This window comes from Podarcis tiliguerta, assembly GCF_965153285.1.
Source record: "Podarcis tiliguerta genome assembly, chromosome: 3".
NCBI classification, from domain to species: Eukaryota; Metazoa; Chordata; class Lepidosauria; order Squamata; family Lacertidae; genus Podarcis; species Podarcis tiliguerta.
Genome location: NC_139536.1, coordinates 117,301,844 through 117,317,688, shown reverse-complemented (window position 1 = coordinate 117,317,688; position 15,845 = coordinate 117,301,844). Strand labels below are relative to the sequence as shown.

At 45.2% G+C, this 15,845-nt stretch overlaps 1 long non-coding RNA gene across 1 annotated transcript; it reads right to left on the bottom strand.

The window, feature by feature from the left end:
• Positions 1-6,784: 6,784 nt before the first annotated feature.
• Positions 6,785-8,587, bottom strand: LOC310675324. The gene is made up of 2 exons (XR_014510048.1): positions 8,137-8,587; positions 6,785-7,561 (listed from the first exon to the last, which is right to left on the bottom strand). It is a non-coding gene; the product is annotated as an uncharacterized lncRNA (long non-coding RNA).
• Positions 8,588-15,845: the final 7,258 nt, after the last annotated feature.

Sequence of the window (15,845 nt, the reverse complement as noted above, 5' to 3'; positions counted from 1 at the left end):
GAGTTTCAGGCAGAATGTTTCATATAAACGGCGTTTTTCCTGAGGGGTATGCAATGGTATACAACACCAGCACGGGTTTTTCTGAAAGAAAAGCACTGCACATAAGCAACCCATTCTTTCTGGCCCCCTGCACTCTCTGGAATTCCTTCCATTATGGCCTTTTATATGTTATGAGAGAAACATTCGCTGCAGAGCAGTAATTAGAATGGCTGGGGGGGGGGAGTGTCTATGCACAGTAGCCTCACATACGCAGCCACCAGTTTTCCTACTTCTGTGCAACATGCATATATTGGGGGTGGGATTTCACTTGCAGATACTTCATCATGGGATAATATCATGGATCACAACCACCTGGTTCGACCCACTCTGCAAAAGCTTTCATGAAGCTTATATTACTAGGAGTGCCAGCTAATCAGGCCTAGTTGTTGGGCCTCTTGAGACTTCTCCTCCTGAGTATCTGGACCGGCACCTGAAAACTCAAGGTGTGGTTCACTTCTCCTCTTCAGCTTCTTTGCTAGATATTGATTATTTTCCACTTAACTTTTGGCATGCAGGTTTCACGGCTGGTAGTCTTATCAGTTAAACCCACAACCTTATGCAAACTTTTGGAATTGATGGGAATTAACTCACCCTAAATGCTGTGCCTGGTGCACATAGCTTTGGTATAATTTATTATGTTTATTAAATTTAAATATATTAAATTTATATAATTTATTATATTATATTGCTCACAAGTGTGTTTTGTCATTGCATCACCTTGTAAGTAATAAGCAGCTATTGCTTGCCACTACACCCATGGTGTAATTGTCAGGGGTCCCTTTACCTTTCTTTACACCCATGGTTAGCACTCGCTTTAGCCTCCTGGTACTGAAACATCTTGACCACCCTGGTGAAATGCCTTCAACAAGAGATGGAAGGGGAAGAATGGTCATCTCAGGATACAGTGGAACCTTGGCTCTCGAACTTAATCTGTTCTGGAAGTCCATTCGACTCCTGAAACAATTCAAAAACCACGGCGCGGCTTCTGGTTAGCTGCAGGAGCTTCCTGCACTCAAGCGGAAGCCGCGTTGGACGTTCAGCTTCCGAAAAATGTGTGAAAACCGGAACATTTACTTTCGGTTTTTCAGCATTTGGGAGCTGATTTGTTCGTCAACTAAGCCATTCAAGAACGAAGGTATATTGGTGCCATTCAATACTATCAACTAGGCAATCTTTCTGAATTTCCTTACTGGTATTGTGGTGGCTCCAATCGCCTGCAGATGGTGATAGTGGGAACATTTTTCAATGGAAAGAGTTCAACCCACCTTCTTCGATTTTGTTTCTCTGGGGTAAACCCCCTTTCTTGTATTGTACCTGTATTCTGTGTCCTCAGCTTCAGGTACATGATTCCATCAGAGAAACAATGTTTTATTTAAAAAATTTAATACACAAAAAGCAACAATAAAGAAGAAAGAGATCAAAGCAAGAAAGAAAAAGAAAGGTCAGGGAGAGTACAGGGAGAGAGAAGGGAGTGGTACTATTCTAAAAACAGCATTATAACTCCAAACATTTGTCCTTCATAAGCATATGATTCAAGAATGTTTCCCCAAAGGAATCTATGAGAAGAGGACGGCTGCCAATCATGTTCCTTCACTTTAATGTATTCAGTAAACAGTTGCCAAGCCTTAGAAAAATTGTCTTGCACTTTCAAATTGCATAGGATCCAGGTGTAGCTTGTTAATTTTCCATTAGAATAATGGCCAAGATCTGGACGTACCAGCAGCCTCGCAAGTCACCTGAAACTGACTTCCTTGTTTTGCCACTGTGAGTCTGGCTGCTCTGTACGGACTGCTGCGTAGGTCCGTACTGGAAACCTCCATTTCTGAGCCAATAGATAAGGATAAAAGGGGGTCCATAGGTAAAGACTGGGATGGAAACTGGCCTATTCCATAGAATATTTTCTTCCAGAAAGACTGACAAACAGGGTAAGACCATAACCACTGCCCCACATCCCCTCCAGCAAACAGGACTCATGGTTTTAGCAATCCTCCTCAGGGTATGTGAGGTTTGGGGAACAGGTACCACCTGTGGAAAACCTGGTCTGCATTCTCTGCCAGTGCAGATTGATGTGGTGAGAAACTGGGTGTTGTTCCACAGGGAAGCCACTGCCTTGGGTTTCCCCATGGGCAAGAATGATTTCTCTTATTGGTAATCAGCGCCCGGTGTTTTACTGTCTGCTGTGTGACTTGTGCCTGATCAGGGGACTTCTTGTAAATGAGGAAAAGCTTTGTTTTTTCGACTGAAAAGTAAATCATCCTCCCAACCCGCAGTTCACCAGCCACTACTGACTGGCAGGGGAAGTTCTGTTTGGGGCTCTGGAGACAGCTCAGTGCCGGATCTGTTGCTGTTTAAGTTATTCAGAAAGTGGTGTTTAGGTGAGACGCACAATACCAAATGCTGAAAGACATGCAAAATAGAAAAAACAAAGAATTTAAACAAGCTTCTGCAAAAGGCTTTAAGTCGACAAGCGCATTTTCCAAGCAGTCGTCACTCCTTGCTGTTGTGACCACTGTTGTCTTGGATGACAGTTCCATCCCCTAACAAGACTTTGAATTACACTGCCAAAAGAAAGATACAAACCAGACCAGCAGAGTGGGAAAGAACCAACAACCACTGAAAAGGGAGCACGGTTTTTAGTTCAAAGAATAAAGCTTGTAAAATGATTTTGAGAATTAGAATCATTTGAGGCTGCTAAGAATGGGAAGATGTGTGCATGTTGCTAGTAGACTGTGTTGAAAATACACAGAGGAAGCAAAAAGAAGGAATCCAAGAATGGTACTGTACAAACTGCAAGTGGTGTGAGGGTTGGTGGAAAAGTTCGTTTAAAAAGAATTGCCTCAATCAAACGCAGTTAATGCCTGGGTAAACAGAGCTCTGGATGGGATTGATACAGCCTGTTACGTTCCATGATCCATGGCTGTTGTCCACTTTATTTCAACCAGAGACGGGAGACAATGTCAGCCTGTTCCAGAGATTTATGCTCAGCAGGATTTTGTATTTAGTTACATTTAAAATGCCAAGTTTCTTTAAACTGCAATCATTTACTTTCAAAATACATGTTTCATGACATTACTTTATGTAAATAAATGTGTGTTTAATTATTGAAAATGAGGATTAGAAATGCCTTTTTGCATGATTTTGAAGTTCCTTTTGGAGTTCATCCCCCCAGTGAAAAGGTGCTACGACCTCCCCAAACTCTGCACTAACTATTTCCTTACATTCAGACATGAAAAGCTGCAGCAGCTGCTAAGTAGAGCAGGGAAACTTGATCTACATGCAACGTCAAGAGTATTGCCAGAAAAGGTGTGTGTGTACACAGGGTGGCCCACCCATGAGACAAGGTGAGGCAACAGCCTCGGGCCCCAGGATGCACAGGGGCAGCAGAGCCCAATGTTGAGCTTTATTCCTCCCTTGTACCTGATGTAGATCTTCACCCAGCCTTTCTTCCTGAGAGGGGGTGCCATTTTGTGGTTCACCTCAGATGCCAAAATGTATTGGGCTGGAGAGGAGCTGGGATGGGGCATCTATTGTCCTATGTCCTATGCTCTCCTCTTTTGCTGAGGCAGCATTCAATGGGAGCTCCTGAGCATTGCTATCCCTAGCGTAAGTTCAGAGTACCTTGAGTTCTCAATGTTTTGCTGCCATTGTTTCAGAATGGCTTGACTGAAGGGAGAAATTGAGGAGGGTGGCAGAATGGTTTTGTGTGATTGCAAACACTAGATCTGCCAAGATGAGAACTTTTCCAAAGCCCCAACTCCACTAAACAAAGGCTTAAGACTTGTGCCCTCCTGTTATGTACTGAGTTGAAGAGGATCCAAAATGCAGCAGTCTGATTGGTCCTGGAACAATAGGATTCAGAATGCAGCAGTCTGATTGGTCCTAGAACAATGCAGCAGTATGATTGGTCCGCAGGAGCCACCCAATCCAGCTCCAGGTGGAAGTGAATCCACAATCTGATTGGCCTAGAGAAGAATCTGGGAATTAACCCATTGTGTAAATAATGTATATAAAGCAGATATTTTGGGAAAACTTTCATTCCTCGCTACTATGAGCTGAATAAAGAGCATGAAATCCACACTCGACTCCAAGTATATTTCACCTCCATTGGACTACGTTATTCAAATGTGTTGTGTGAATGGAGGTCCCTACTGATAGATTGCACTGAGTTTCTTTGGTGAAGAGGGACGCGGGTGGCGTTGTGGGTTAAACCACAGAGCCTAGGACTTGCCGATCAGAAGGTTGGTGGGTCGAATCCCCAGAAGCGGCTTAGTCATGCTGGCCACATGACCCGGAAGCTGTACGCCGGCTCCCTCAGCCAGTAAAGCGAGATTAGCACCACAATCCCAGAGTCGGTCACAACTGGACCTAATGGTCAGGGGTCCCTTTACCTTTTATCTTTGCTGGAAAGGTAGGATAGTTTTCTCAATTTCCCAATCTAAAATTCAGTTCTCCGCATGCTTCAGCATTTTGCAGTTAAAATATATATATATATCCACTGATGCGCATATAATAATGGAAGAAGAGCCTTGCTGCGTCAGGCCAGGGGCCCCATCCAGTCCAGCCTCCTGTTCTCACAGTGACCAGCCTGGTGCCCCTGGGGAGCCCACAAGCAGGACCTGAGCACAGCAGCAAGACTGCCACTTTTATTCCCAGCAGCTGGCTTTCAGAAGCACACCACCTCCCACACTGGAAGGGATCAGACAGTTTCCATAGGCAGCTGCCCCTGACAGCCTCCGCCTGGTCCTCTTTAAAATCCATCAAGGTTCATGGCCATCACTACTTTGTGTAGGAATGAATTCCCTATGTGTACCCGCCCATCTGACTGGGTTGCCCCAGTCACTCTGGGCAGCTCCCAATAAAAAATAGTAAAAACGCAATACAGCATCAAACATTAAAAACTTCCCTATAGAAGACATATGAAGGGTCTTCTAAAAGTCATATACAGTAGTTGTTTATCTCCTTGACATCTGATGGGATGGGCATCACTATTGAACCCTCTGCCTGGTTGCACATCTTGCAATGAGGGAACTGCCAGAAGGCCCTCGGAGCTGGACCTCAATGTGTGGGCTGGATGATGGGGTGGAGACGTTCCTTCAGGTATTAGTCTGAAGGCAGCCCTGTTTAGGGAAGTTTTTAATGTGTGACATTTTAATGCATTTTTAATCTTTGTTGGAAGCTGCCCAGAGTGGTTGGGGAAACCCAGCCAGATGGGCAGGATACCAATAAATAATAATAGTAATAATAATAATAATAATTAATAATAATCAAAGCTGCATGAAAAATTTTGTTTATTCAGATAAATTTGTACAAAAATGCTAAAAATGTTTCATTAGGATTTTTTTTAAGATCACAGATTGCTGCAGAAATGTGGAGAACTGAATTGAAAAAATGAGAAACTGAGAGAACAGAGAGAAGTTGACAGATCCTTGCATCGCCAGCCGTCCCAAACATTCTGCAAGTGAGGCCTTAAATGAAGAACTTGCATTTTCTTCCCTGTAATGTATATAATGTGACTTGATTGGGGAAGTAGTATTAAAAGTGCAACGTACCCCAAAATTGTAGGCATTCAAGAGTAAACATTCCATTATCATAAGTGGCTGCTGACATTACTGCATGGGCAAAGACAAATAAGCAGTTGGCCTGAGAAAATACCAATGGAAAGGAAAGTGTGTCCTTCTCTGGCTTCTGTCAGCTCCACCCCAGCTGAAAAAGCAACTGTAGCTGCATATAGGAGAAGAAAAAATCAGTAAACAAGACAAAACATACCTAATTGGAAACAGGTCCCAGATAGTGCTATGGGATGGAAGGTAACTCCAAGATTGGGACAGTTTGAGAGATTTCGAAAACAGTAAAACGCAGGGTGAAATCCCAGGGGAATTGAATGAAAACATCAGTTGGCTTACAAAAGTAAATAGTGAAGGAAGCGAGAAAGAGGCAAAGGAAAAACAGATGCAAACCCAGACAGTGCATCAGTCGGGTGAAGAAAAGGAAGCCCGGGGGGGGGGAGTATTTTTTATGTATGTAAAATAGAAAGAAAAATCTCCATTTTGGCCAAAAGGGGAAACTCTGCGTGGCCTCCATTAGAATTCCACAAGATCTTACAGGATTCGTAGTTGGTATTTAATAACCTAACACCTGCCAATATCCCATATACTACAGAGCTACTTTAAATCTTTTTTGTCTTGCTTTTCTTGCTGTCATCTTGAACAGTAATTTAGCTTTGACAAGGAAAGCTGGGTTTCCTCAGACAGGCTTCTATGCAGGAAGCTTTGTAAAGCAAAACCCCTTTTCTCTATTATAACAAACGGCTGATAGCACAGTAATTGAAAACAGGTACAGAATATTTCTGTAGTCCACCGTTGCACCAATGGCTTCCATTTCTTTCCCTGCTGGAGAGAAGCACGTAAAATCCAGGTGGCTCAGATTGGTAAACAGAACCAATCCATGTCTGAAGGAGCGGAGTTGGTTACTGCTGACCCTATTGAGACAATTGGGCTGGGAGGTGGGGATGAGTGTATTAGCTCTGGCCCTGTCACCATACCACGCTCTGCAGCACGAGGCAGAATCCCAGTTTCCCAGGGTCTGAGTAGCATGGGGAGCCTTTGTGGGAAGACCAGGATCTCTGCTGCAGAAGTTGTCCTTCCAACTCATAGAAGATGGCGGGGATGCTGGCAGACCAAGACAGCCTACTCTCCCTTGCTCTCTCCTCTCATTCATTGATTTAACTCCAAAGAAAAATACTTGATAGGGAGTATACTTTTAGTTATTAAAGTGGCATCAATAGGCAGGCGTCCCAAAATGTGGGTGCTGCAACACTTAAAGATTGATTTCTTACAAATAAAGTGAAACCCATACAGCCTGGTGTTGTGCAAACTTAACTATGCAGAACAGATTTCAGGTTGCATCAAATACAATACTGGTTTGGTGCCATGGAAGAGGCTGGAATTCCATTGCAGCCATTTGCACAGGTAATTAGAGGCTGATATGGGAATAATCAGTCTCCCAACTCCCCCAGGGTTGGGGGTGGCAGTCTCATCTGCAGTTCGCCCAACACCTGGCCCCAAATCCGGAAGGAATCAGGGGGCACTGGATGGAAAGCACCGTGCATTTCTTGGCAACTCTCCAAAGTCGCCTCTGTGAGCGACAAACTTCCATTTCTTAAGATGAAAAATTGGATTAAGTCATAGACATATTATGAGTGAGGGAGGAGAAATTACTTTGCTAATTAATTCAGCCACTGAGCAGCCCGCTGCTTTCAAGATCCTCCAGAAGCCCCTTTGTGCAGCCTCCAGACAGGTCCCTATTATCGGGACCAAGATGAGCTTTTCTTGCTCCAGTTGCTGAAATGGCCAAAGTCCGGCGGTCTGTTCAAAGTGAGAGGGCTTCTCCCCATTAGAGACTGCAGAACTGGGGGCAAAGACCTTGAGCAGCCGGGGGCAGGTCTGAGGGATCCAGTCCCTACTCTTGTTTTCTCCAATACTCGCCTCAGGTGCTGGGGAGACTTGGAAGATCTGTGGCACAACTGCAACAAGAGGAGGACATGGAGACAGGTGAGTCTCTTGCAAGACTATTCCAAGAGTCTTCTCCTTGATTTCCCTGCTTCTACTCTTATCAAGGTCCTACTACAGGGGTGGGACAAAGGGCTGCCATTGGCCTTTTCGTTAAAAAAAAAGTTCTACAATTATGGGGTTTTGCTAAAAAACAAACAAACAACTTTTGACTTTTTGAAATATGGCAACCCTAGTGGGACACCCCAGGCCTTGGGTGCCAATCCTGGCCTGCGGCCCCCAGAATGTGCCTCACAAGGGAAGGTGGCCCTGTAGCTGACAACCGTCCCCCAGCCCTGTCCTATCAGCTGCCTCTGCCACCTCCTTCCTCCATAAATGCCTTCTTGCTTCTTTCAGTCAACTGCATCCTCATTGAACACCACAAAACTGGAGGGCCACTGCACCAGATGGATCTTGGGTTGGATCCAGCAGTCTGGCTCTTCTGATCTTTTCACTAACTGCCGCCCCCCACTGCAGATCCTGTACTCTGAGCTGCCACCCTAGCCTATTGCTGCCCTTCTCTATCCAAAAAAGAGGGACACTTGCTCACCTGGTGCCACAAGCTGCTCCTAGCCTTGGAGCGGGACCACTCTGTTGCTCCTTCTCAATTACTTGAGCATAGGAGAGATGAGGAGGGCAGAGAAAACCAGTCAGAAGCCTGTAACCAAAATTTGTGGGGTGTGCTTGTGTGTGTGAGGAGGGGTGTCTAACGAAGAGGGGGAATCACTGCAGAATAGAGAGAACAGAAATTTGTTTAGCCTAATAGATCATAGCAGGCCCATCCTGACCAATTCCTTCCATATCTCTGCAGTTAAGTGAACTGAAGGGCATCCCAAGAGCTGGAAAGAAGCAGTCCAGAGCACAAAGGCCTTGGAGAGAAAGGAGGTGCCAGCTGATACAGGTTTGTCAGCTACGGCCATGCCAGGACCCAAAGAGCCTGGCCACCCTCAGTCCTGCCCCGGCTGCTTCAAGGCTGGATTACTGCCACGTGCTGGATGTGTTGGGCTGCAGTTGGAGCAGAATGCTTCAGCACAGAACGCTGACAGGTGCCCATGCTTCCATCAGCCAAGTTGGTACTGCTACAGGTGCCCTTTAATACCTGTCCTGCATTTGTAAGAACTCCATTGTCAATTTCAGCGGCACCTGCACTTTGGATCTCCCTGACTATTGAGATCAGCCCAGCAGCTTCACTGGACTCTTGCTGGCACCGGCTTAAAACATTCTGGTTCAGACAAGCCTACCAAGATGCTTAGAAAGTTGAAGCAATTTCAATCTATCTTAGTATTTTAAATTCTGTATGTTTTAAAGTATAGTTTTTAAAATTGCTTTATCCCCCAAGAGCTTATTATCCAAGAGCTTTGGATAATTCATTAACATTGATGGGGACTTCTTCACATAATTTTTAATTGGTATGTGAAATTGGCAGTCACAAGACGCGGTGAGCACTACAGGCTTGCAGGTTTAGAAAGGGGGTCACATCTATTCACAGAGGAGAAGAGTATCTATGGTTATAATCAGAAATAGCTATATGGAACACTGAAGCCACCAGTGAGAGGAGAAGCCCCAGGAGTCGGCTATGACTTGTGGGATTCCTAGAGACATCTGGTTGGCCACTGGACTAGACAGGCCTCTGGTGTGAAACCACTTCTTCCAACAACATTTCTAAAGAGAGATCATCCCCACAACCTTTAAATGCAGAAGAAGACTCCCAAGTCTAGGGGTGTCCATAGCACAGGATTAGACCATCTGCTTTACCTGCTGATGTTCAGTCCTGGTGGCATCTCCAGGTGGGGCTGGGGGACCCCGCCCCCATCTGAACCCTAGAGAGCTGCTGCTGCTGCTGCTGCTGCTGAGGTAGACAGGTCAACACACTGACTCTGTCCAAGGCAGCTTCCTATGAATTTTCCTCTTAGGTTATTTAGCTGAAGACAAGCAAACTTACTTTCCCACAAGGCCTAAACAACCTCACAGGGTTGTTGTGGGACTAAAATGGGGAGAGCTTTGTACACCTTGGAGGAATAGTGGGATATAATTGAAAACTAAATAAAAACAAGTAGTGGAGTGAACAGGCAAAAGCTGCAGCGCTGACCCCATTTACCTAGCAGCAAGCCTTATCGTATTCAAAAGGATTAACTTCTGAGTAGGCCTGGCTAGGATTGTGCTGTGAGCTAGCATACCCTCCAACATTTCTCCAATGAAAATAGGGACGTCCCATTCCATAATGATAATTTTACTGTTTATACTTCACACATCTTACTGGGTTGCCCCAGCCACTCTGGGCAGCTTCCAACATATATAAAAACATAATAAAAAAATAAAACATTAAAAAAAACTTCCCTATACAGAATTGCCTTCAGACAGCTCGGAGGTTGGATAACTCCATGAAAATAGGGACATCCTAAGGAAAAGTGGGACATTCTGGGATCAAATCAGAAACTGGGACAGCTTCTCTAAATCAGGTATGTCCCTGGAAAATAGGGACCCTTGGAGGGTCTGAGCTACATAGCTGGGGGGTCCCCCATTCCAGTCTCTGCCCTGGCGTCATTCGGTGTCTTTAGCCAAGACCCATCTCAGCCTCAGAAGTCCCCACAGCTGCAATGTGGAAACGTATAGCTCTGGCCTACTTTACAGGGTTGTTGTAACCACACAGGGATACTGAGCATCTGAAAGCACCGGACAAATGATGAGCCTTCCATTTTATTGCGAGGAACAGCTGCAGCACATCAGGAGGCGTTCCTCAGCTTCCTTCAAAGCAGGAGGAGACTGCCAGCACCTCCTGTTCGCCAAGAAAAGAACAAACACTGTCTATAAAGAAGCCTATAAAGAAGCTGGTTCATACGCTCAACTTGATTTATCTTCACTAGAGTTCTTTGCACTTGATGATTCACACAGTCAAATGTATAAAGACACCTTGGCCACAAACCAATGAAGATTAAATGCACCTCACTCCGTGATTTTAATTTGCTCAAATCCTCTTTATTTCTTGCCTTCAATCGGACTAAGCATGCGTAATTAAAATAAAACACCTCACAATTATGTTTTTGGTGATCATCCAAGATGTTTTGCGTGTACTGATAAAAATGTGTGAATGAGACCATCATTATTAGAAACATGTGTCATCTGAAACTCATCCCTTCCTGTTGGGATTCAGGCCTCATCATGGGACTGAAAATGCCTTAGCCACGCTGGTTGATGATCTCTGGCAGGCTAGGGACAAAGGTGAGAGCTGTTTCCTAGTTCTGCCGGTTTATGACACCATCAACCATGACATCCTTCTGTACCGTCTTGAGGGGCTGGGAGCTGGGGGCACTGTAATACAGTGGTTCCGCTCCTTCCTCCTGGGCCATGCTCAGAGTGGTGTTGGGGGATGAGTGTTCGGACCCCTGGACTCTGACTTGTGGGGTGCCTCAGGGTTCTGTCCTCTCCCCCATGCTTTTTAATATCTGTATGAAGCTGCTAGGAGAGATCATCAGGGGGGTTGGTCTGGGTGTTCATCAGTATGCGGATGATACACGGCTCTATCTCTCTTTTAAATCAGAAACAGTGAAGGCGGTGAAGGTCCTGTGTGAGTGTCTGGAGATGGTTGGAGGATGGATGGTGGCTAAAAGATTGAGGTTGAATCCTGACAAGACAGAAGTACTGTTTTGGGGAAACAGGGTGTGGGTGGGTGTGGGGGACTCCTTGGAATGGGGCAAGTGTACCCCTGAAGGAGCAGGTGTAAAGCCTGAGAGTCATTTTGGACTCGCAGCTGTCCATGGAGACGCAGGTCAATTCTGGAGTCCAGGGCAGCTGTCTACCAGCTCCATCTGGTACGCAGGATGAGACCCTCCCTGGCTGCAGACTGTCTGGCTAGAGTGGTGCATGCTCTAGGTATCTCCCGCTTGGACTACTGCAATGCACTCTAAGTGGGGCTACCTTTGAAGGTGACCCAGAAACTACAATTAATCCAGAATGCGGCAGCCAGACTGGTGAATGGGAGTGGCCACCGAGATCATATAACACCAGTCCTTAAAGACCTACATTGGCTCCCAGTATGTTTCTGAGCACAATTCAAAGTGTTGGTGCTGACCTTTAAAGCCCTAAATGGCCTCAGCCCAGTATACCTGAAGGAGCGTCTCCACCCCCATTGTTCTGCCCAGACACTGAGGTCCAGCACTGAGAAGCGAAGTTACAGGGAACCAGGCAGAGGGCCTTCTTGGTAGTGGCTCCCACCCTCCCATCAGATGTCAAAGAAACAAACAACTATCTGACGTTTAGAAGATATCTGAAGGCAGCCCTGTTTAGGGAAGTTTTTTAATGACTGATGTTTTAATGCATTTTTAATCTCCTGTTGGAAGCCTCCCAGAGTGGCTGGGGAAAGTAATAAATAATTTATTATTATTATTACTATTATTATTATTATTATTATTATTACCATCATCATCTTCATCATTGTGGTTACCTGCAACTCCCTTCTGTGGCTTTCCCCCAAAGTTAGAAAACTACAGCAATAGAAGATGAAATCAACCGCTGCTCATTCTATAAGCACATTCATTGCTTTTTTTCAATGTTTTCAGACCTAACTGTCTAAAATACCACACCATTTTGACATCTTAAAGCAGTAAATCTGAAAACATCGGCTCTATTCTGTCTCCATGGTCAGAGGCAGTATGCTGCTAAATATTAGCTGCTGGAAACTTGGGAAGGGAGGGGGCTGTTGTGCTCTGCTCCTGCCCCTGCCATAGGCACTGCCGTCGATGGGCCTCTGTGGGCGATTGTTGAAGGAGAAAAGGTGTTAGGGTCAAGGCTAAAAAGGTGGCTGCGCTCCCAAGCAATCATGTTTATGCCTTACACACAAGTGACGCATAAACATGACTGTTTACAAAACACGTGTTACTTACCTCCAGACTATACCTATTTTGCAGGAGGAATTCAAGTACATACTGGAAATTTGGGCTTGCGCAGTTGAAGTGGATTAAAACACTCCATTGCATTAGTGCAACAAGTCCACTTTAAAACAAAAACAGGCATTTTGTGTTTAGGAAAGTGATGTGGAGATGAACTGAAAAGTGTGGGGTTAACAGGAAGTGGTATAAATGCCACACAAGCAAATCAGGATGGATCTTCATTGTCATATCTTTCTGCAAACCAATCAGAACAAATGCTCAACAAAGACCTGTCAGTCTTTGTGTGTAAGTTTTCTGCAGGCAAATCAGGATGGATGCTCCGTAAGCAAATCATTCAGAGAAGCCCATAAGTCCTCTTTGCTATGCAAGCTGAAAAGTATTGTGGGTGAAGTGGTTGTAAGGAACTCAGTTTTGCTTTCTGCTTATGGGTCCATATACCAGTTGCGGAAAGGACAAGATGCATATGGCAGAGGATAAAGACAAAGAGTTGCTTGAGCAATTTCCCAACACCAGCAGCCGATGAAGCTCCTCTGGTTTTGTGGTCTGCACTCTGGGATTTCTCTGCGGGTGCCGCAGGGGTGTTGCAACCTGCCACGGCCAATAACCATCCATTTCAGGAGCAGAGTCTTTCTGAGCCAGCAATATGAAAAGAAGGGGGAAGAAAATGAGCAGCAAAATGTGAAGTTAATAAAAATACTTTATCCAATCAGGCTTTCAAAGCAAAGCGAGCCCAGCCTGGGCTTGGAAGCAGCAACCAGGCACTCTGGTTTTTTACTCCACTTAGTGGTCTAATAGCTTGCAGAGCTTCTCTATTTAGCTTTATGACTTGCACATTTGCTCTTTTCATTTGCAAATTCAGCTATGGTGCCTGAGCTCCGGCATTCCCAGGACACTCTTGGTTAGGCTACTGCTCTAATTGTAGGACCCGGCTCTGAACTACTATTTCTGAATTCTCAGCTTCCAGGCTTGTATTGGTAAATAATTGACAGATAAATCTTAACACTGTCAACCCCCCAAAGATGGTAAACTGGCTTCCCTTTGTACATGTTTCATCAGTTACCCCAGCAATGGCATTGGCTTTTCAGTCGGTGGCACCAACCAGGGGCCTTTCTGGTGAAAACCCAGATTCAGATCTGTGAGAATGAGGCTCTAGTTCCCATTTGCAGAGTATGTGGGAGGCAGCCCTGGGTCGTTTGACCCTTGGATTAGTTCACACTCACTTTTAAAGTTTAAAGCAACATATAATTTTTGCTTAGTGTGCTTGCAGTTGCAGATTAAGTATGCAATGCATATTTACTTAAGCTGCTATAAGGTAAAGGTACCCCTGCCCGTACGGGCCAGTCTTGACAGACTCTAGGGTTGTGCGCCCATCTCACTCAAGAGGCCGGGGGCCAGCGCTGTCCGGAGACACTTCCGGGTCACGTGGCCAGCGTGACATCGCTGCTCTGGAGAGCCAGAGCCGCACACAGAACGCCGTTTACCTTCCCGCTGGTAAGCGGTCCCTATTTATCTACTTGCCCCCGGGGGTGCTTTCGAACTGCTAGGTTGGCAGGCGCTGGGACTGAACAGCGGGAGCGCACCCCGCCGCGGGGATTCGAACCGCCGACCTTTTGATCGGCAAGCCCTAGGCGCTGAGGCTTTTACCCACAGCGCCACCCGTGTCCCCCTCTGCTATAGCGTCTTACATAGATTAAACTGTTACAGACTAATTAACTCTGAGGCAGACAGCAGCACAGCATAACATGTACCTGCTACGCTGACCATTAAGTCTGCTCCCTAACTGCCATAACTGCCACCATAACTGCCACTGACTGGGCAACACCAGCAGAATTCTACAGCTCTTGCCATTAATCCTTTGCATGGGCATTTTGAATGCTAACATCCCACAAGATCAAGTGACTATCCTGATTACTTTAGGATCTCAAGCATAGTGGAACAAAGCAGTAGCATGTGGAGCTGTCTTTAAAGGTGATTTAAAAGCAGCTGCAAACAGTGCAAAACTCAGGCTTAGGTTGCTGGAGCATGCATGCATGTGTTTGCACGTGTGGGCATGCAGAGACACACTCACAGCTTCCCTCATTGCCTTACGTATATAATTCTTTCCAATTTAGGTGGCAACTGTGTCTTTTATGCCTGCTTAGTTTTATGATGTTGTATAGCCTGCTCAGAGCTTTCATGATTTGAATTTAAATCATTGAAAACCCTGAAGCACAATTGAATTGTTGTGAGGGCACATTGGAACATATTTTATACAATTCTTAATGTATGGTTTATAGTCTTTGTGAACCGCTTAGAAGTTTGATTTACTGTTAAGCAGTATGAAATTTGCCTTAATAAATAAATAAAGTCAACTCATGCAAAGGGGGGGAGGAAGCAGACACGAGATCAGCCCATTGCTTTGTACCTACAAAAGAGAAGTGGCAGGTAAAACAGATGGAATATGCCGAATTTGCAAGTTTAACTTAAAATTAGAGATCAAGATGAGGAAGAGTTTAAGGAGGATTGGAAAATGCTTGTAGATTATTTAAAAGAAACATTACAAATATGTTAAAACACAAGTAGCTTAAAATAAGGGGGTTTGGCAAGTTGCCAGAGTAAATGGGTGTCAGGTGACAGAAAAAGGGAATCTTTAGCAAGGGTTGCTGGGAAGAAGGAGGGGGAGGAAAAAAGACTGGTATCCATCTTGGGCAGGATGGCTGTTTGCTGGCTGGGAGAGATTCCTTGGACTCCAGGGCTGCACTGCTATGGGGTACAAGCTCATCTTGAAATGACCATACTTGAAATGACCATGCTGTAAGATCAGGACCCCACCCACCATGAGAGGTGTAAATAGGCGAATAAACCATATTTCTTAAAGCTATGACAGTCTCCACCGTGTCCCATTCCTCCAAAGGATTGGTGGGGAAAGACGTTACAGAAATCTGTTTCCCAACCGCTCACCTGATGTCTCGTGGGGCCCAAATTCCAATTCCCACAAGACTTGGATCTTTCCTGAGGCCGGGAAAACGATCACTTTCCCACTCCCTCAACAACAGTGACTTTCTCCTCAGGCTACACTGTGAGGGAGAGGATACCCCTTTTATGAATCAGATCCATATATTTACTTCACAATCTTTCCCGTGCTTTTAGCATGTGCCAATAATAAGGGCATTGGCACAGGATATTTTCTGGCGATTAATGGGTAGTTGGAGTTAATGATTCTCAGCTGCACTGTGAGCCATTAGCCGTCCCTCCAGATGGTGGTTAATCCCCAACATTTATCCCCACATCATTATTGTTGCCATGAAAAAAGTGAGAAATGCCTTTCAGACCTCTCTCTATAGAGAGACTGCTGTTTGCAAAGAAGATAATTCCACCTACATAACAGAACCCG